Raw genomic sequence first — 23,365 nt, forward strand, 5'->3', positions numbered from 1 at the left:
GTCACTATCACATCTACAGAAAAGGAAGGAACAAGGTTTGTGGAGGAACTCCAACAACATATTTTTAACACACCAAGAAAAAGAAAAATGTGAAATTAGCCTGAAAATACAGACATCAGAATAAGCTTACTTAAGAAAATAAATAAAAACTCAATTTCACAAAGATTAGTCAAATTCTAACAAACCATTGGAAAAACATCTTCAATACCCTGATACCTGCTGCACACACTTAGAAAAGCGTTACAACAAACAAATGATGGACGGAATGCTGACAATGCAGACATTCTCCCCCAGTCAAGAGATCTGGGTTAAATCTATCGTTCTTTTGCCCACTACGCCACCCCAGTTTAGACATGGCCATATGCAAATCAGTCTTGACCCTGTGCCTCATGGGAACAGTCCAGCCCGAACTGCCAAGCCATGTCTTCCCTGGACCAGAATCAAGCATCCTAGGACCGGTTTCTGGCTATCAGCTGTCATCAGCCAGGATAGCTTGACTCCAGTGGCTTAGTGAGCACGGGTCCCACGTCTGGGAATACCCATCCCACTTAGGGCGAAAAGCGTTACAACAAACAAATGATGGACGGAATGCTGACAATGCAGACATTCTCCCCCAGTCAAGAGATCTGGGTTAAATCCATTGTTCTTTTGCCCACTACGCCACCCCAGTTTAGACATGGCCATATGCAAATCAGTCTTGACCCTGTGCCTCATGGGAACAGTCCAGCCCGAACTGCCAAGCCATGTCTTCCCTGGACCAGAATCAAGCATCCTAGGACCGGTTTCTGGCTATCAGCCGTCATCAGCCAGGATAGCTTGACTCCAGTGGCTTAGTGAGCACGGGTCCCACGTCTGGGAATACCCATCCCACTTAGGGCGAAAAGCGTTACAACAAACAAGGAAGCTTGTTTCCGGTCCAGGGAAGGCATGGCTTGGCAGTTCGGGCTGGACTGTTCCCATGAGGCACAGGGTCAGACTGATTTGCATATGGCCATGTCTGAACTGGGGTGGCAGAGTGGGCTAAAGAACGGTGATGGATCGAACCCAGATCTGTTGACTGGGTGTGAGTGTTTGATTGGTTCTGATGCTCCGTCCATCACCACCCCCTTTTGCACCGCTTTGTTCGCCATAAGTTGGCAGGGTATGCTCAGACGTGAGTCCCTTGCTCACTTTGCCACTGGATTCAAGCAAGCCTGGCTGAAGACGGCTGAAATGCCAGAAACCGGTCCTAGGAAGCTTGTTTCCGGTCCAGGGAAGGCATGGCTTGGCAGTTCGGGCTGGACTGTTCCCATGAGGCACAGGGTCAGACTGATTTGCATATGGCCATGTCTGAACTGGGGTGGCAGAGTGGGCTAAAGAACGGTGATGGATCGAACCCAGATCTGTTGACTGGGTGTGAGTGTTTGATTGGTTCTGATGCTCCGTCCATCACCACCCCCTTTTGTACCGCTTTGTTCGCCATAAGTTGGCAGGGTATGCTCAGACGTGAGTCCCTTGCTCACTTTGCCACTGGATTCAAGCAAGCCTGGCTGAAGACGGCTGAAATGCCAGAAACCGGTCCTAGGAAGCTTGTTTCCGGTCCAGGGAAGGCATGGCTTGGCAGTTCGGGCTGGACTGTTCCCATGAGGCACAGGGTCAGACTGATTTGCATATGGCCATGTCTGAACTGGGGTGGCAGAGTGGGCTAAAGAACGGTGATGGATCGAACCCAGATCTGTTGACTGGGTGTGAGTGTTTGATTGGTTCTGATGCTCCGTCCATCACCACCCCCTTTTGTACCGCTTTGTTCGCCATAAGTTGGCAGGGTATGCTCAGACGTGAGTCCCTTGCTCACTTTGCCACTGGATTCAAGCAAGCCTAGCTGAAGACGGCTGAAATGCCAGAAACCGGTCCTAGGAAGCTTGTTTCCGGTCCAGGGAAGGCATGGCTTGGCAGTTCGGGCTGGACTGTTCCCATGAGGCACAGGGTCAGACTGATTTGCATATGGCCATGTCTGAACTGGGGTGGCAGAGTGGGCTAAAGAACGGTGATGGATCGAACCCAGATCTGTTGACTGGGTGTGAGTGTTTGATTGGTTCTGATGCTCCGTCCATCACCACCCCCTTTTGTACCGCTTTGTTCGCCATAAGTTGGCAGGGTATGCTCAGACGTGAGTCCCTTGCTCACTTTGCCACTGGATTCAAGCAAGCCTGGCTGAAGACGGCTGAAATGCCAGAAACCGGTCCTAGGAAGCTTGTTTCCGGTCCAGGGAAGGCATGGCTTGGCAGTTCGGGCTGGACTGTTCCCATGAGGCACAGGGTCAGACTGATTTGCATATGGCCATGTCTGAACTGGGGTGGCAGAGTGGGCTAAAGAACGGTGATGGATCGAACCCAGATCTGTTGACTGGGTGTGAGTGTTTGATTGGTTCTAATGCTCCGTCCATCACCACCCCCTTTTGTACCACACTTAGAAAAGGGCATCAAAAGATTCCACCACAAAGCCCACCTCTGCCTGCTGCATCCACTTAGGGAATGAAAAGTGCACTGATAATTCCAGTATTAGCCTCGACATATATTCAGGAGAAAGCATCATAGAATGACAACTGTAATTCAAACTCAATGTACTCTATTCATACAGGAAAAGCAATTCACCAAATCAATTGAATAATAAAAACATCTGCCAGGTCATTCTGTAGTAATTCCATCACAGGTGAAAGCTACATTGAAAATAAAGCCTTTGGAAACATAGTTAAGAATACGTACTGTTACAACAAGTAATACTGTGCAAAGTGCAGAAGATATCAGATTTAATTAGGATAGATTAAAAAATATAGGGTAGGGTGCAGTGGAATGGTATAAACTTGATAGCGTTTGTTGGTGAAGCTGCATGTGGGCCTACAAATGGATGAGGTGGTCATGGATTTCTGTGAAATTGAAGAGCTGGTGGAGGTAGAACATAAAGACAACAGTAGACAAGGATCTTCCTTAGATGACTCCATGATGGAATCCAATGATAAAGGACTTTTTTCATTTGCTGTGAATGTTTAACCTGGAAGGAGGCCCACACCGGGTGAGACCAGACGAATGCCCTGGCTTCTTCAGAGAGCCTACAGAGCGAGGTCTTCTGATTCTGTGCTAAAATCTGTCCTTAGGTCACAGTATGAGGAGGAACAAATTCTCTTTGTCAGCACCTTCAAATGCATCACTCCAGACGCAAAGAAAGGCTTTTGTATTTCTTTGAAGATGCATTGTTTGAGTTGAGGAGACTTAGGTGCCATATATGTTGGACTAAGATGTTAGCACAATGCTTAAAGAGTTTGGAGGAGACAATGCCGTCAGCTATCCTAAAGGGTTGTGAGAATGGCTTTAGTGGAGATGCTGGACATGGTGCGAGGGGCTATCTTTTGGTCAGCAGTGGCTGTGTCTGCTTGACAGGACTTCATTATGGGGGGCTTTCAGATTGTCTTGCACATTGCCACATATTTTGGTGAGTTTACCAATAAATGCATGGCACAGTCTTTTTAAGGTTTGAGAACACCTTGGGCTTATGGGCTGTAATGTGTACATAGCAGAGGCTATGCTCTGATAAACTATTTACAGCAGTTCACAGAGGTCACCCACTGCATCCAAATCAGCACTCTTTCTCTAGGAAACTGGACAGCATAAGTGAACCTATATTATGGAAAAACATCATAAAGGCATAACTTGAAACTGGTTACAACTATTTATCAATGGCTTTTAACTATTCAATTATTAGACTTATGCTCAGTTTTCCGATTTCATATTTTCTGCCAATATGTGTCTTACTACTTTTATTGCACAATTTTTTTCAGTTAGCTATTATGCACTCTTCTTTACAAGACGGCATGATTGTCAGGACAAGAGAAATTTAAGGACTTAAAGGATGTCTCTAAAATACCTCAAGGGCTGGTATTGGGTTATATTATGCTATATTAGTGATTTGTATAGCGCTTCATGTGATTTTAAGGTTGCCTTTAGGCACTGAAGAATTTGAGGGTGCAGGAAAGATGGAAAAAATGAAGCAGGGGAAAGCAAAGGAGGGAGAAAGATAAAGGGGAATATGGAATATAGGGAAGGAGTGAAAAGACACCTTGTGGTTGGAGCGGTTTTCTCATAAACAGTGATATCTCAACATAAGAAATAATAGTACATTCATGGGAGCAGAACTTAGGAGTTTGACAAGCAGGTAGGAAATGAGGTACAAAGAGAGGTATACCAGACAGGAGGGGTAAAAGAGAATTCAGAAAGTGAGAGTGAAGGTGAGATGAAACCAAGTGTACCAAAGAGTTAGAAATTGTGGTGGGCTATCCAAGAGAGTTTTGAGACAGTTCTCACTTTAGGGAGATGTTTGAGTTGGGCTTTCTCAATAATCACATTAAGGGGATTTACTTCATGAATAACTGGGGAGTCTTTCAATTTTTTTGTATTCAAAATAGGGACATTCTGGAGTCCCTGAGTACTCACTTTAGTAGCACTGGCGTAACGACACTTGAGGGCCCCCCCCTGCAAGGTACGTGGAGGGGCCCCTTCAGGACTCATTCAGGGGCTCTCCAGTCAGAGTACTGTGCTGAGGGGGCCCCCTGGAGCTTGGGGCCCCCCCGCACCGCAGGGGCTGCGGGGGCCTGTGTTACGCCACTGATAGTAGGAACCTATTGCAGTAACCCTATTACCAATGTTCCTGGAGTTTATCCCAGGACTCACATAATGAAGATTGTCATGATGTCTCGACCATGTTTATTATGGGTAGTCCTAGGTGGACTATGAAAACTTAAATTATGTGAATTTCACAGGAGCTTCTCTGAATCATCTTAGGAGATTCTAGGAGAATCTCTCAGATCTTAAATGAGGTGAGTTATGGAGAAATCACTAGTGGCAACTTCTCCGCTATGGCAGAGGAGTGTTGCCCTCCCGCCCACACCCTCAAAATCTTGAAAAAAAAACAATAATAAAACAGATTTTAAACCCATTTTATTATCATTTTATTTTTCTTCTAACTAAGTGTACCGAGTCTGGGGGCTGTGCGGGGGGCTGACAGGCACTGAGATGGAGTCGTATGCACTGCTTTCAGTGCGCATGTGGGTTTGACCGGCCGTCTCAGGATGGCCAAACCAACATGTGCATTGAAGCCGTCTCCAACCTGAGCAGCGTTGTCAGGTTGGACACAGCAGGCACAGGCTCCCAGTCTCACTGGGAGCGCAAATCCAGGGGGCTCAGGCCAATCCTGACGCTGCTCTCTTGGTGCATGAAAGCAGCATCAGGATTGGTCAGAGGGGATTCCTGAAGCCTGTCTACAGGGAGCAGAAGAGCACGATGTGGTTAGCAGAAGGTAAGTTCTTATTTAGAAAGAAAAAAGAATTGTCGTAGTCGGTCGTCATTCCCCCCCGGCTCCGCCCCCACTCCTGACACCGGCCGCCGCTGGAAATCACCCAGTATTTACTTTATGGTTTAAGGATCTGGATGACTGCATTTCATCATAGACAAATGTCATTGGCTTTTCTTTCCCAAATCTTTGTTTAAGCGTGTTAGTTCAAATGGGTCACGTGATCTGCTCTTGTACTACAACTCCCAATATGCATATGGTTGTTAAACGAAAACCCGAAACATGAACAATGCATCCTAGGTGACATGGAAGCATTTGCTAACTTTACTCTTGAAAATTCTCTGGCAATCTTTATGGATTCAATTTGAGAGAATTTGCTGGACTTTGTCCTTGTTCGTGTTGTGGCATGCTTGTGTATTCTATCTGTACTCGCATTTGGCGGTGACCGGGAAGACGCTTAGTCCGCACTTCATGCAAATATGTGGAATGTAGGGGGGTTGTCAGTGCTCACATCATGGGTAGGCCCAGTTGGTTTCCCCATACTCACATTAATGGGATTCAAGAGGATTCTCGCAAAACTCACATTATAGGAGCTCCTGGGGAAAATCTCAACATATACTATATACCCAATTCTAATGAGTCGTTTTGTACTCACATCATGCGACTCCTGAGGACACCTCCCAGTATTCACAACATCATTGACCTATGTGACGGATATCTGTTGCCGTGTAGGGATTCAAGTGGAGTCTGTCACTACACAGATCAGGGGAACTCTATAGGAATGTTTCGCAGGGCCAGCCTTGAGCATGGGTGAGCTGGGCCCAGGCCAGAGATGCCAATTTTCTGAGGGGCGCATGGAGGTGTGTACATTGCGGGTGACCGAGGCCCCCACAGGGGGCCACTAGAGAGGTCAGCATTCTAGTGTCACCTGGGCACCCCACACCCCCGCCCTCATCAGGGGCAGGGACTCTGGGTGGAGTCCCTCCAGCCTGGTCGCGGCGCGCTAGGGGTGTCACTTCCTGGGAGAGAGGACTTGGGGAAGGTATATATGCCTCCCCCACCATCTTAGCGCCCTCTTTGCGCGCCTGACACGCCGTCTCCCACCCTACCGCTTACCCTGCATGGTTTGTGGCAGGTAGGAAGCAGAGAATGTTGTAATGTTTTCTTTATTGATGCAGGCGGAGTTACAGGGCGATCTGGAAGCAGACGGGTACAGAAGGGTACCTCTGCGCGGCACCATAGGGGGTGCCAGAGCCAAATCCTAGAAGTATCATGGGAGGTTCCTGGGAAACCGTGTTGGTGCCCCGTTAGTCCTTCGGGTGGTTGTGGGCCTGAACAACCGGGGGTTTGCTATGCTACGCTCCGCCCTGAAAGGGGCGTGAGTAATAAGGGACAATGTGTCACGTGATCCGGGAAGAAGATCACCAGTAAGGGCAGCACAGGTGGGGTTCGGCCCATTGCTGCCTGGCTCATCAGGCGGGCAGGCGGCCCAGTTGGTTGCCTGCCCTTGGATCGCCCATAAGATAACCCACCTATTACATAATGGTGTATGTAATAAACCTGCAGCAACTTTACCCAAACAAAAAATGTGTGGTGTGTTTATTTATTTGCATGTATTTTATGTTGGAGGGGTGGGATAGGATGCCAATGGTAATACTATAAGGTTATGCCAACGGCAGCGGCCTTCTCATCTTGCTCCAGCCTTGAACTTATCACCCCTCCCTGTTCGTTTCTGTGTGATTTACCAGTTTAAAAGTGGTTTTAGTCCTTCATTATCATTCGGCGGGTTAGTCCCCTTCCTTGCCATTCTTTCACACTCTGACCCCTGCTGGCACACATCAATAAACCATCATATGCAGCATGAGGCAGCTAAGCTATGGTGAACTGTGGGAGGTCCTTGGATGTTTGTGTTCAGGGGCCAGTCCCTGCTTATCCAGGCACTGACCAGTGAACACAAAAGGGACCCCTGTTGCCTCATTTAGTGTACTATCACCAGCAAGGGTGTCAAATTGCTCTCCGCCCAGGCAGGGCGCTATTTTTAGCAAAGCATTGCGTTGAACCTGTCTCTCAGCTTTGGAATTAGACGACGGTCTCTCAGTCCTCACAGACTGTCGACAGCAGCCGAGTCTCGCGACGCGTCACTTTTGGAATGTTCCCGAATTTCTCAGTGATCGCCGTCTGCTGGCGCGAGGCACAACAAAGCTCCCACGGCCGGGGATCCCTATTATGTAAATGTTTCTGATAGATTGAGAAAGTGGGTCATTTGGTGGCCGAATGCTCGCGGCCTTCGCGTTTCTCAGAGTTATTACATTAAGCACGCTTCACGCTCCGGCGAGCACCCGAGGTACTGCCGCCCTGCGCGCTTTGTCCTTCGCTAGGTGAATCTGCTCAGAAGCCGCTCTGAGAGAAGGGTTGGGGCAGAGAAGAGCCGTCCCCTTTGTGCGTGAACGTGTGTCCGTGCTATTCTGGGGACTCTACTCTGTTCCTGGAAGGGATATTAACGCACACACTCACCCCTCCCCCGACATACCGCTGCTCAGAGAGCAGGGAAAAAACTGATGTACAAATGGATTTTCTTCAGTACAACCATTGGTATTCTCAATGTCCACTCTCAAAACAAGTGTGTGTTCTCTGTTCCACTCTAATGGCATCGAAGAAGTTGCAAATACTCATAGCAGCATTTTCAGGGGGGTTCACCCCAAATTTTCTAATATGAATGAGTGCTTGGTGTCCCCAAAATTTTATGATGCAAGAAGTTCCTCTCCACATGCTTTTAAAGCGCAGCCTAGTTAGGGTGACCTGGTGTCCCAGACTTGTCGGGACAGTCCCAATTTTCCACCAGGTGCCCGGCAGATTTCAGCAAATTTGTCTGGTGTCCCTGATTTTAGAGAGCGTCGACCGAAAACAGTGGAAGGCAGATTTGTACGTGTTACAAAGTAGGGCTAGTTAGCAAATGTTATAAAAGAGGCAATTTAATTAACCAGTAAGAAACTGGGTTTAAAAATTGCATTTTATGTATTTTCTTAGTACCTGTTCAGCATTTCTTTGTTGATGAGCACTGGCATTCTGTGACGCGTGGATAATATCAAATTGTAATCCTTCTATTTTTGGTAAATGTTCCGGTTTTTATTTTTAAAAATCTGGTCACCCTAAATCTAGTGCTTAAAACAGCATAGTAGGACCTAGCTTGCTGTTATGCCTGACTAACAAGGCATGCGGGTGAACGGGGTTTGCTGCAGAAATGGTGTCTACAATGGGTCTCTATCGCTCACAGTCACTCCTGGTTGAGGGGGGACAGAGGCTCAACACACACACAGAAATAGCTGGGAGCAAACAGGAGCCCTGAGAGATGGCACCGGTGAAAATGCCTGGGAACCGAAAAAAAAGATGGAGTGATTGTGGTCAGAAAGTACCTGCACTAATCTAACCCTATGGACCCGGAGAATTATCTCAAAGACATAGTCAAACAGAATAGCATGACCAAAATGTCAAACAGAGGTGAGATAACTGACAAAATCAGTGTGCTGGCACCACCCACTCTGTTAACCTTCTAAATTGACCCAGAAGGGCAACCAGAGTTCATTGAGTGCCAAAAAGAGGCTCAATAGAGACTATCAAGACAATTACTGGTCTTCTGAAAGTCTTTGAGCTGAGATTTGCAAAGAGCACCTGATACATCCTGAGCAGAGCCAGTGAAAAGCTTTAAGAACTAACAGGGAAAACTACCAGAAGAGTAGGGCTCACTTTTTGTGTGTTTTTGAGATTCCAGAACATTTCTTTTTTAACTCTCACTGTAGGATTGATAGGTTCCATCTCTCCAAGTGTAGCGTAGGCCAATAGAGGCACAAGGTGGAGATGGACCGCTTGGTTTGTAGGAAAGAGGACTTCATGATTCACTTTCAAGAAGAAATGAAGACTGATGTCCAGTCCTTTTCTCTGATTGGCTATTCAAATACCTTTTCTCTCCTATTACTCCTTTTACCTCTTGTCACTTTCATGATTGGATCCATCAAATGATGGACTAAGAGTTCTTATCCATGGAACATTACATTATAACATAGCGAAACGGTGGCAACAACAGTATTGTTTAGCTCATATAGTAGTCCACAAGGGTTCATTGGATTGCCCCATAATGCACTGCTTCCTCATTTCAGAGGGCAGGAGAGGAAGGAACGGACAGGCCAGATCAGACAGCTGAAGCGCAGAATGCAGGCCTCTCAATGACACATACTAGATTAAGGCCTGCAGTGGTTTGGAAGTATCTGTCTTGCAGGCTCCACCATCTTCCCCACATGCCCAGGGTGATGATCGTCATTCACACAAATGCTTTTCGAGCTGTTTCTTGCATCCCTCGAGCGAGGGTGGGGAAGGAGTAGTACAGGGAATCGAGGGTTGAAGAATGAAAACTGACTTTTTATGTATATTTTAAAAAGATGAATACAAATGAGGTTCTCTGCAGGTGATTTACAGTGCATGTGTTTATGAAGGCTATGCCTTAGTTTTTGTGTGTGAATTCATAGGGGTTGACACTGTCTACTCGGGCACTCACAGATTATATGTGATATCATCTGAACATATATGCGTGTGACATCAAAGGAGGTTTAGTACTATTTGTGTATTTGTTTACGTAACCTGTATATATGGGACTGTATTTGTATTTACAGAGATTCTGACACTTCTGATGCAATGTTAACATACTCAGAGTGTCATGTGATGAATTCAGTGTATGTAGGATGTTGTATCTGTACACCACCAGGTATTGTATATTATAAATGTATACTGCAATGGTGTCTCTGTAGTTAAGATTCGTACCACACTCCAGGGTAATTCACATTTTTGCCCCTTAATAATTTTGACAATCCTTTACAAATTTGTACCAGATTGAGGTAAAAAAAAATCCAAATTCAAGACAAATGTTGTGCCAATTAGACAAATGGTTCAAAGGTTAATGTAAGGGATTCTCAAAATACCACATTTCAAAATACTATGAATTTTCCCTATAAGAAAATATCTCTACAAATATAACAAAAAATGTGGATTGTAAATCCACAAAATGTTAATGGCAGGACAACCTTTATCCCATTTGGTGCCTTGGTTTGGTGAATTTTCATTTAGTCTTTTATTGAGCAACAATGCAACTGTGTATATACACTAATGCGAAATACCTAGGTAAATAATTGTGATCAACGGGAAAATTTAGATAATCGATCATGAAAACTGGAACATACAAAAAAACACATGTGCCTGGACCTTGACAAACCAACCGTCCCAATCATTCAAAAATTGGGAGGAAATTTAAAACAAACAAAAAAAGAGGCACAGCGGGCGACACGTTGATGCATAAATGGGCAGACCTTACACAGTGGTGAGGTCCAGAACTGTAAAAGGATCTTCATCCCAGTGAGGACCATCTGGGTTTACAGACAATGCCCAGCATTCGCAGGATGGGGTGTTTACAACAGGAGACTCTTCATGGTCCTGCTGAGCAGTTGGGGAGGAATGGATTCCCCCACGGCCATTTCAAAAGACACAGGTCCACCTATACCGAAGGTGAGGGGGTTTTAATTATCTTCCTGTTTCTGGGCTTGCAGTAGGGCAACATTCCATAATCACCGAGGCAGCAATCTGCTACTCCAGTGTTATTTGAACGCCAAACCTTGCCTCAGAGCTGGGATTGATTATATTCAACACCCCTCTCTTCACACTCCTCCCTTCATTTGCCTCAGTGCGTTGGGTTGAGGTGTGGGGTTTTGAACCACTAACCAGGGTTTTTCGTCCTCCGACTTAGCACAAGGTTGGAAGAGAAATGACTTCCTCCCGGCAACAACCTGCGTGAAGTCTTGCCGACTAGCTACCGCCCCAATGACAAAGTAGAGCGGTATTTTTTTTCTAATTGCCCATGGGCATGTGGTGCTTTTGAGTCAGCCACGCCTCCCTAGCCCAAAATCAAGGATGGGAATTTGAAACAAAGAAGTAAAATGTCACATGGGCCGATGTCCACCCACTTACTACTCCGTTGGCCGCTAGTGATGTGGCTCATGGAGGACCAAGGCAGCTCATAGCTGCAAAGACACAGGAGCAGCTGCCGCCTACCCTGCTCCTCCATGCCGTGCAGAATTGTGGGTGATAGAGAGGAATGGACAAGCTCACAGCTGCATCTGTGCTGCCTTTGCTAATGCGGATATGCCACTGGTTAGTGTTAGCTGTTGTGGATTTTGGATTTTGGAAGTTTCTTCATCTTTGACTTTATTGTACACAGTTTATAAACCGCAAATAAATGGAAGTGTGTGTTGGTCCTGGCGCATTGCAAACTCATGCCTTGTAGGTCACACACAACTGATTAAGAGACTGAGCCAAGAAGCGAGCTTTGGCCTGCCCAGCGGTAGGATGATGCTGTTGTTGGGGTGTGTCAAGATCAGGGGATAGAATGATAGTGAGAATTGTCTTTTGAGGTTGCAGGAGGAAGACTGATGATTGGCGATTGCTCTTTGGGTGTATTGGTGTTAGGGAGCAGACAAGATCAATCAATCAATCATAGCATTTGTAAAGCGCACTACTTACCCATGAGGGTCTCAAGGCGCTGGGGGGTGGGGAATGCTGCTACTGCTCAAAAAGCCAGGTCTTGAGGAGCCTTCTGAAGGTCAGCAGATGATGGTGGATATTATCCTTGTGGTGCATTGAGTTGGGGAAATGGAGGTTGGATTATGTGACCCTGAAGCAACATGTATTGTGCCATAATTTACACACTTTTACTGTTGTCACATCAATCTTTTTAATATTTTCACACATCATACTCATAGCCTCCCTGCTTACAGTGCTTTCTGCATTCTTTTTCAGCAGTCTTTGGACTTTTCCTCATCATCGCTAGGTGGTTCGTGCCAAGTTTGGTAGCTTGCAACATATGACCACAAATGGGCACACATGCCCAGTTTGTACATCAGGAGCTCCACTGGTTCAGTACAGACAGAGAAATCGTCTTTAAAGTATGAATGAATGAATGAAATAAAATTTATAATGCGCAGAAACTTAGCCCAAAGGGCATCAAGGCGCCTAAATAATAACAAGGATAGTCCTGCGATGCTAGTGATATGCTTTATTAAAGAACCAGGTCTTAAGGGCTCCCTTAAAAAGGGGCAAAGATGAGATAGCCTTGAGCTCAGAGGGGAGTGCGTTCCATAAACGCGGAGCACTCGATGCAAAGGCTCTTGCTCCCCATCTTGCCTTCTTGATAACGGGGATAACAAGGAGATTGTTATTGGCACCTTCCACTCTATGGTGAAATCAAATATGTAATGGGATGGAGAAGAGAATGTGGAGAAGGAGTAGGGTGGGGAAGGATGGAGAGAGGATGGATGAATTCAGAGAAGGCTAGAGAGGAAGATGGATGGAGGGACGAATGAAGAGAAAGATGTATGCGGACAAGGATGGATGAGAGATGGATGTCTACAAGAGACGATGGATGGAGATAAGGATGAATCAAGTGATATATGGACAGAAGAAAGGAAGAAGATGGAGGATGTAAGGATGCACAGATGGATAGGAGAAGTAAGGAAGTATGGGAGCATGGTGAGACGAAACTGGGTGGATAAAGAAAGGAAAGAAAATACAAGGGTCGATTGGAGGCAGGATTGATGGATAAAAAGGATAGAGCCATGGAAGTAAGTATGCATGGATGGATGTAAAAAGGCAGAAACTTTGATGGAAAGGGAAAAATATAGAAAAGATGCAAAGAAGGAAGGAAAGAAAGATAGAAACACGTCAGAAAGAAAGATGGAGAGAAGTAAGGAATGACAAAAGACTCAAAGAAGGATGGCAAGAAGGAAGAAGGAATTTTCAGAAATTCAGCATTCCCTCGGAGAGAGCAAATGACTGCCGGATTTGCTTTCATCAACCGCTTGATCAGTGCAACTTTGGATATGGTTCAAAGTGGGAGATACTACATTTTTCTGGCTTCTGCCTTGATTGGATATGTGCCTGCTTGTGAATGGATGGGTGTGAGTGAGCGTGCGCGTGGATGGGTGGGAGTGTGCGTGTGGATGAGTGAGTGTATGTGCACGCATGTGGCCTGCCGCACTGCTCAGGCACATTACCGGCCGCCATAGCGAATCATGTAACATGGCAACAGGGAATACTCAGTCTCCTGTAGGGTAGGCAAATGAGAGCTGCATAAAGAGATCCAGCGGCCATAGATTAATGTGCAACTATGCAATGCATGCACCTTGTGTTGTAACACCTGTATCCTGCTTTGCATGCATTATAATACATAGTCCAACAATGGCATATCTAAAATGGAAAGGGGGGTGGGCTAGGTACACAAGCAGTCAACAATGGTGGCCTTGCCATAGTGACCCTATGTTGATAAGTGTGTTTTTAGTAGTTTGTCTGAGATGTACTATGTGGTGCACAGGTGCAAATGATGCGTGGTATGACCACAAGTATGAATGTAAGAGTCACTTGTAACATGGTTGTGTTCTGTCCTCATTCAAGCTGTGATCCGCTTTACTGGGTTCTTGTGGGTGATACTCTGGTGGGCTATGTGTACTATCGATGCACACCTTTTATTCGAACGACAAGTTGCTCGTGCACTGACAGTGGGCCATGACTTTAAACAAGTCATGCTTGATTGTCATGTGACCTTTGGGCTGTAGGACATCACTGTTGAGGTACGAGTGCATGGCATGTGGGTGAAATCACCGGGTACTGTGACAATGCGAGGCCTCCCTAGTTTGTAGGACCCAGCTGTTCCTGATTGCTGAAATCAGAGAATATCTCATGATGGAATATGCAAACGTCATCGTCATGTCACCTCTGTACATCGTGTGCTGTATCATGCAGTAACAGAGGGCCTGCTACATTTTTTGAGAGGGCGTGGGGTGGCATAAGTGGGGCATTAAGAAAACAGCAATGGTTCTAAATCTAGCATTCACTGCATTTGTTTACTGCACTTTAGTGGGTAGCTTGATGCGTGGGTTGTTGGGATTGGAATGTCCCCTGCATGCCCTAGAGGAGTGTGTACTCCTAACCTAAGTTCTCCGGAGCAAGTTTCAGAAACGTTTTGGGACTTTTGCCTCGGAGCCCCCAGAATCATGTGTGTAGATTGAGGGCCTGTGAGAATGAACTGAGACCAAGCGCACTCATCTATTATGTGGGAGCGACTACTATCCTCTCGCAGAACTGGTTAATACTGGCAGTGGTGGCAAGAGGTAATCATACTGGTGGCAGGGCTTTTTCCCGTTCCCACATGGCTCCTGACTGTGCCACTTACCTAGGTCCTTCTACAGTTTATGTGATGCATGGGTTGGGCATGAATACTTGCTCTGAAAATGTGTGGCAAAATCAGCATGGAGAGAGAGAGAGAGTCTGTGTTTGTGTGTGTGTGTGTGTGTGTGTGTGTGTGTGTGTGTGTGTGAAAGAGAGTGTATGGTCTGTGTGTGAAAGAGAGTGTATGTGTCACTGTCAATCTCTCTCTCTCTCTCTCTCTCTCTCTCTCTCTCTCTCTCTCTCTCTATTTCTCTCTCAAGAGGATCAGGAATCCATTTTGGACTTCCTGTCTAAGAGTGACTCACAAAATGAAGAATGGAGAGATTTGGGAATAATCTCTTGGACATTCATGAAAGCCCTTGAAGCGGACAAGGCTGTACTAAAAGGAATGAGGGAGAGGAGAACCCAAATTGGAAAAGTAGGGTCAGGGGACCCACTTCTGTTCCATCTTTTCCCAAAGGTGTGCACGGACAGGTTTTATGGATCAACCAGGTGCAGGAAGCCCAGCTTCTTTTGGCCCCATGTCTTTCCGGCCCCTGTCAGGGAACACCACCTGCACAATTCTTCCTACAACTTTTACTGAAGAATGACATGTGGTTGATTGGCTAGGTGTGGGGTGTAACCTACTCCCCTGAAACTGCACAACCCACAGGATGTCAGACTGGGGACATACACATGTATATTCTGAAAATCTGGTGTAAATGTGAGGTGGCATCTCCAGATCTCACTGATCACTGCCTGGTGGCCACGAGAGTAGAAAGGGGGAGAACTCAGAATTCCATGGACGGTGCTTTTATGGATCCAGCTCCATTCTCTGGTCACGAGCACAACCTGAGAACACTTGGCACAATCCTGCATGAAACACTGCCGGGAGAAGGATAAAAAAAGGGACCATCACTGAGGAGAAGGGGAGCAGGAGGTGTCACCGCAGCAAAACCATAACTAGAAGAGCGATGCACAGTCCAGCTGCTTGAAGAAAGGAGGAGCTGTGAAGAACTGAGCAAGCTCATCAAGCTCACATGGCGCGCAGGACTGTGGGAGCTGTGCTGTCTTTTGCTCCCTGCTTGTGCACCGCCCGGCCTGTCCCTCAGTAGGATCGAGGCTTACCTATCAGTCATCATTACCTTCTAGACTGAGACTAGATGGAGTGCTGTTTCCCGAGAGCCATGACCTGTGGGTAGGGGATTGAATGTTAACCGAGACGTTGCACTGAAGACCCCAGAGACCGAGAAGAGGTCTACAAACTTGCTTTGATCCTACCTGCATGACTTATTCCATGACCTGGGGATCCCGATACAGTGACAACAGCAGGGGCAGCTCTTAAATTACTTATAAAACTCCAAAAACAATCAACTGCAAATGACACAGAATCCAGGCTCCATTCGCTGGCTTCCCTGATCATCTGGATTGGGGTTTCTGTTGGGCAAGCGTGGCTGCCTGTTGGGGGTGGGGGTCACCAACAACACCTGCCTCAAGTATGGAGTAAAACGACTAAGACCAGCATTCTCCAAGTCACCAAAGGCACTTTGCTCTCCAGTTCCCAATGGAGACTGCTTGCAGTCAAGACTGCCATCCACTTGTATGCGTAGCGTTGGAGCAGAGGAGGTGGCTGAGGCACCAGCCTCATGGACATCAATGCTTCGCTTCCCTGTGGATCACGTGCTAATGGGGTGTTCTTGTTACTCACTTTTGGATCCAATAATCCAATAATAAGTAAGGCACCAGGCACCAGTGGTAAAAGGCCTTAATTCACAGAATTAGTGTCAAATTGCCCACATGTGCCTCAGAATCCCAGAACCAGTTCCTCCACTGACACAGAAATGTTGTGCCATCACCCCTTCCATCTCTTTCAGCAAAGTTCAGATAACAGTTTGGAAGTTTATGTTGGGCTTTAGGCAATGCTTAATTTGAGCCAGGGGTTTCCGGTGCTCGGCACCGGCACCTAATTGTCAACACCGGCACTTATGACAGCTGCCACATGGTGGCGCTGTTTGTATAATTTAGAGATGAGCAGAGCAGCAATTATTTTTTTTAATTCAGTATACATTAGAAACAACTAATACCTGCCGCCCAAGCCATTTTATAGCTTTGGGGGGCTTGGAATAGTCTGAATTCTCCAACTTGTAGCAAGGTGCTGGTTGGTAGTTTTGAAGGTACTCCCATTGGCAAAGCTGGCAGTGGCAATGGGTGGTGCGAGCTGCAGAGGCCTCCTGACAAGAGCCCTGGAACTTTTGTTTTTTTTTACAAATTAAGCACTGGCTTTAGGGCTACAATTGTACTAATGACGGCATTGATTGAGTCCATATGCAGGCATTAATGGCCTAATGGGGATTTATTATAGCCCAACAAACTGTGCAGTGGCTTCCTGCATGTTGTATAGTGTGTGCTGGCGATTGAACTATTTTGCATCTGGGTTGTGTCTGACCGTAAGTGGAGTTGGTTAAAGTACTGTTCTTATTTATAGGCAGAGTTTTATATAGCGCTGGCTAGACCCGGAGGTATCAGAGCGCTTTACATGAGGATCAGCGAGTTACAGGTTACGAAACCACATCAGTTACAGGAGCAAGAATAAACGTAGGAGAAAAATAGTTGTTACACAATAACAAGAGATATAAACGCATAAGCTGTAAAGGGGAGGTAGCCACAGGATCACAGGGGAGGGAAGGAGACACAACGGGGAGATGAGGAAAAACTATGGCCAATGTCCGGCTGGGTAGGTGACGGCCAAGGGGGTGAACCAGAGCCAAACTTCTCTATAGCTGCCTAAACAGCTCCACCAGGCATTGGCCATGTTGCTCGGTCTCCATGGTGAGTACAACATTCATGGTTTCTGCCCGGGCGGGCATCGACATAGTTCCATCTGCAGCATCAGCCCCGGTGTTACTGGGAAACCCCGAGTATAGTTCAAACATCAAGGCAGTGCTTGCTCCGTGGCGCTTGTCCAGCTGGTTCCTCAGACCGTGCTGCAGTGCGTTCCATGTCTCCCTCACTAGTTCATGTACTCTAATGCAATCAATCAATGAGGTGGGGAGATGTTTGGCAGGCTTCTGCACTATCGGGTCTGAAGTGCGTGGCTGCAGAGTATTCTCCAAAATGGCCACTTTATTGGCTGGTGGCCCCCAGGCTAAATCAGGCATTCCCTTGTGCAACGGGGTAGCCCACTTCTGGGAAGCTCGTCTGGTGTCCGTTCGGGTGCCCCTGCATGTTCCCTTCTCCCCACACGACATCGCAGGAAGGGGGCTCACCTCTTCGTAGTGTGTCTCCTCCGCGTGGGAAGCAGTGCGAATGCTTATCTCCACTGTGTACGTTCAGCATTTATTTGTGCAACTTGCAAGTGATATGTGCCTTTTAATTTATCCCCACATATCATACTGGGTGCACGATCGTGTGCTTTACAACGTTTTGGCTACCTCGGTACTAATTTCCTCTTTTTTCCTTATGGTGGTCATTTGTTTGTGTTGGTGTGTGAGTGATTGCATGGTTTGCGTGTACGGACGATCATAGCCAAGTGATTACCACTTGTATTTAGTGGGAATAGACTTTTAGGGACCATTTTACGTTTAAATGCTTGTTTCTGTGACATATTGCTCTCGCCGAATTACCGCACAGACACATATAATGTATGTAAACATCACGTCCAAAGTTACTGTTACCACAAAGGCTCACATTGCACGCAGTATGAGTGAATGCCCTCTTTCATTCTGTGTACTGTACTGCCAGTCATGGATGCTTTCGGCTGTACTGCAGTTCCCTAGGTAACTGATGTGTCTGCTCAGAGACTGAGTATATCTCAGTACCATGAAAGTCAGAAATTCAAATTTCTCTTGCACCTGCAAAGTTCTGAGAAGTTTGGTTACATATGTAGATTTGCTCAAAACGCGTTCCTACATGTATTCACATAAAAGCTTCGTTTTACGGGGTTTCTTTGCTCAATGATGTTGTTCTTGCTATTTTTTCAGAACATTTCTCAAATTAAAGCAAGGGGAGAAGTTGGCAAAGTTTTTTTTAATTCTTTCAAAGTTGTGCACATTTTGCACACTCCTGCCGAGTATGTGTGTGTTCGTAATGTTTTACACTGTATGTCTGAATTGTCAGTGCATGTGTAACACTGTGCATGTATGTGTGTTCACATAAAAGGTTTGGCATTGTGCATTAGAGCGAAGAGATCATGGGTTGCAAACTTGTTGAATTTATATATTTTGAGTCAAATTCACATCACATTATCTCCCCTCATGCAATCAGTTATAATAAAATAGGGTGATACCTTTAATAAAAAAAGTTTTGACTGCATTGTTCCATGCACATTACCTGACATACAAACACGAACGGTGCTATCAACGGAATGCTGGACAATGCAAACATTCACCCCAGACACAAGGATCTGGGTCAAATTCATGATTCTTTTGCTCACCACACAACCCTAGTTTGGACCCAGTCATATGCAAATCAGTCTTGGCCCTGTTCCTTGTGGGAACAGTCCTGCTCAAACTGCCAAGCCAGGTCCTCCCTGGACCAGAAACAAGCATCCTGGGACCGGTTTCAGAGCATCACCCTTCATCTGCGAGACTGGCTTGAATCCAGTGGTGTAGTGAGCATGGGACCCACATCTGGGCATACCCTTCCCACTTAGGGCAACATATGCAAAAGAAACAATTGATGAACGAAATCCTGGACAATACAAACATTCACCCCCAGTCACAAGGGTCTGGGTTAAATCCATCCTTCTTTTGCTCACCATACCACTCCAGTTTGGACCAAGCCATATGCAAATCAGTCTTGACCCTGTTCCTTGTGGGAACAGCCCAGCCCTAACTGCCAAGCCAGGTCATCCCTGGACCGGAAACAAGCATTCTGGGACCTGTTTCAGGGCATCACCCTTCATCAGCCAGGCTAGCTGGAATCCAGTGGTGTAGTGAGCATGGGACCCACGTCTGGGCATACCCTTCCCACTTAGGGTGACATATGCAAAAGAAACAATTGATGGACGGAATGGTGGACAATGCAAACATTCACCCCCAGTCACCAGGATCTGTGGTAAATCCTTCATTCTTTTGCTCACCACACCACCCCAGTTTGGACCCAGCCATATGCAACTCAGTCTTGACCCTGTTTCTCGTGGGATCAGTCCTGCTCGAACTGCCAAGCCAGGTCCTCCCTGGACCGGAAACAAACATCCTGAGAGCGGTTTAAGGGCATCACCCTTCATCAGCCAGGCTAGCTGGAATCCAGTGGTGTAGTGAGCACAGGACCCATGTCTGGGCATAACCTTCCCACTTAGGGCGACATATGCAAAAGAAACAATTGATAGACGGAATGCTGGACAATGCAATGCAAACATTCACCCCTAGTCGCACGGATCTGGGTTAAATCCATCATTCTTTTGCTTATTTGTGAGCACAGAACACATCTGTGCAGTGACACTTTTACACTGTGGAGTCACATGAAAAATGTAACTCTTGCAGAGTGATTCAACAATGGTGAATGGTGAAAAGTAAAATATTTTTTAGTGCCATTACGCCACTGCTAGGCAATTCAAATTCAATTCCAATTTTAATGGAATTCTCAAAGAATGGCAGGATAATATATACAAATGCCAAAATGTAATTTCCTCATAAACTTGCATTGAATTGAAAGATTTTTTTTTTAGTAGAAGAAAGTAAAAACAAATCTATGCCTGCCTTACAAATCGCGAGTCTCCTACCTAAATCAGGATTGCTGGCATGTATGAGTTTACCAGGATTGCTCACTTGTGTAAAAATTAACAAATGCACAGTTTCCATTGGTGGAATATTCTGCATGTGGACTTTTAATGTGAATATGCATTTGCACATTTATGTTTTGTGTTTCTCCATGAGGGAAATATTTGCCTTTTGAGAAACACCTTCCCTGGACATCCATTAAATATACGGTTGTTCCTGCTCCATGCCTTCTCTCGAATCACACTTAGGGGCATATTTACAAGCCCCTATCGCCACCACAATGTCACATTTTTGGACGTTGTGGTGGCGATAGGGGCTTCACCTTCTTTACAAGGCGGCATTAAGCCACTTAATGTGGCTTAACATCTTGCAGGGAGTTGTCTAAAAAATGTGCCCATCTTTCGTCTACAGTGGCCAGCAGAGTCCATTGCTTCCCTTTGCTCATTCACCTATTCTCATCACCCCTAGACCAACAATTTCTAAAACAAATGGCGGACGAAGAAGGAAGGTCATGATTTAACAATAACCTAGGCTTGGACATTGTTACGCCTCATATGTCCTTGGAACTGGGCAATTGTCTATCATTTCCTGCTACTTTTACTGCACTGCACAGTTCACTGCTTCTCCCCACAATGTCAGGCTTATCAAACGTAGCCCTCTCTCCTGCCTCGCGCAATCTTCTCGTATTAGCTTGATCGGGAGCTTAAGCACTGTCCTCCTCTTCTGCAGCAGCCACTTATTGCAGCTATTGAATGGATCCTGATGCTTAAAATTCTGCCTTGATCTTCACTGGGTTGGTTACATTGCCACTTGTTTCAATGTTACACACCAGGACCAGCACTCCTTTCTATTGGCATTAAGTGCAGGCCCCATCTATGCCTATTTTGCACTTTGGGCCCCCGTCCCCAGGCAATTCTTGTCTCAGGCATATATTATTGAGTCCTGATGATGATCCCTAGATCCTCAAATGGGATCTAAACGTCGTCAGGGCTGGCTTTAGGGCAGTGCGACCGGTGCGGCTGCACTGGGTGCTGACCTGTGGAGGGGGTGCTGACCTCAGAAGTGGGCGCTGTGTGTAGCAATAACTTATGACAAGAGAGATGAGGGGCACTTTTGCCCGGTGGTAGTGAGAGAATCCAAGGAGGAGGTCATGGGGTGTGAGGGCGCCAAAAAGGATTCTTGCACCGGGCGCCACCAGCGCTAAAACCGGCCCTGAACGTCGTCGACCTGTAGTACCATGACTATTGCAATGTCTTTCATATTTTAAAATTCTAGCATTGGTACCTTAACAGATGTGACACCAACTGTTTACTTTTATGTAGTCACTCGTCTTCTGTCTGAGTTTTGTTAACCAATTGTAAAGTGTCTTGCGTGTTTCCTACTCTAATTGCTCCTGTTTCCCCCCTGTTTTCCAATCTTAATGAAATTGTGTTATTATTTCATCATTGTTGTCATAGAAATTATTTGATTTCTATGTTTATTTTGGTATAATATTCCGTTGAAAGGAACCTACTATTCCTCTATAAAAAAAAACTTCATCTAAAAGGTTAATTTATTTTGACAGTTCTAGAAAAAGTATCCACTGTTGGCCTCTTTTCATTTTTGTCCTGTTGACAAGTGTGTGTCCTTAAGGGGCTTAAACCTGTGGTGTCCCCAGGGACTTGCTTTTTAACCCTGATCTTCAAAACCTATGTTAAGTCTTTACGTGAATTCTTTTGTGAAAGAGCAGTGAGGCTTCACACTATGATGGTGGTGCCAAAAACAATTACTTACTCTTGGGGCATATCCTGGAGGTCGTTAGACACATTTTAATCACATACAAGGGTGTTTAAGATTTGACACAGAAGAATTGGATCAGTTTATATGCTTCAAAACTGATTGGTTGTTTTGAACTACAGCAAGTAAAGTGAATTATGTACATATTTATCAAACTTATGTAGTGTGCTTGGACCATAATCTATTAGAGCAGCAGTTTTGAACCTGGGGTTCATGACGCCTATTTACGGAGTCCTTGATTGTTAAGCAATATTAGCAAAATAATAAAGTCTCTATACATAAAAAAGCTACATTTTGAAATACAATTTTAAAGTACTTGTGATTGTGTAGGTGATTGGAAAGGGAGGGGAGCTAGACATCAAAATGGTATCCTTAGCTTGATTTGAGGAAGCAGCACAAGTACAAAAACATGGTCTAGAATGGATTAATGGTAGTCTCAAATAAATCACTGCTATGTGCCAACAAAAGCAGAGCATGCAAAATAGACAAAGCAAATGGAAGAGTCTATTATTTCACTTAATCTTTTCGAAATAAAATGAAATATTGAAAAGTTTCAATCTTCGCATTAAAATTAAATTTCCGTTTTTTGTATTTGCTTTGCTCAAGAATAAAATAAAATATTTCATCATTTGTGTGTTTGATGTACACTTGCTTCTGTTTTTGTGTATCGAAATTGCTTAGGCAGGGGGGCCTGACTCCTAATAGGGATTCATTAGAGCTCCACAGAAGTCAAAATGTTAAGAACCACGGTTTTAGGGTGCCTTATATGTAGTTCATAAAGGCAAACATAGAAGTATGTGGTGTAACTCGGGGCAGAAAACATAAAACATAGTTTGAAAACAATGCCAAGTATATAATAAAAGCAAGCATTGGCATAGCCAATAGGTCTCTCCTTTGGGACCTTATAAGTATTTAGTTATGCAGTGCAATATCCTTGGTGCAACAACATCAACTGTTGCATGGCTAAACACTAATAAGGTCCAAAAGGCCAGACCTATTGGCTATGCCAAAGCTTGTTAGCTGGTGCTACCATCTCACCACGTTTCCAGTTGTGCAGTCTCTTGTATTACATCCCATAATGCTTGTGTAAGTTCCTAACGCTTAAGCTGTAGCGGGACATTTAACTATTTTATGGTCCCCAGATAAATGTCAAGATAATTTGAGTATTGAATGCCAGTTAGTAAATTACTTGTAAATTTGCTGTCTGCCTCAACCTTGACTGTTAATTGGTCTTGCTCTAAGTGATCTTATACTGTGTACTTGTCAACAATAAATATTATGGTTTATCCTGAACTTGCTGCGCGAGT

The 23,365-nt window shown here is 45.5% G+C and overlaps 1 protein-coding gene across 6 annotated transcripts in view; it reads right to left on the reverse strand.

Annotated features, from left to right (window-relative positions):
• PCBP3 (poly(rC) binding protein 3) overlaps positions 1 to 23,365 on the reverse strand; it is a 212,479-nt gene that overhangs the window by 100,087 nt on the left and 89,027 nt on the right. The gene's annotated exons all lie outside the window — the stretch shown is intronic.

This window comes from Triturus cristatus, chromosome 3_1 (genome assembly GCF_964204655.1).
Source record: "Triturus cristatus chromosome 3_1, aTriCri1.1, whole genome shotgun sequence".
Lineage (NCBI taxonomy): Eukaryota > Metazoa > Chordata > Amphibia > Caudata > Salamandridae > Triturus > Triturus cristatus.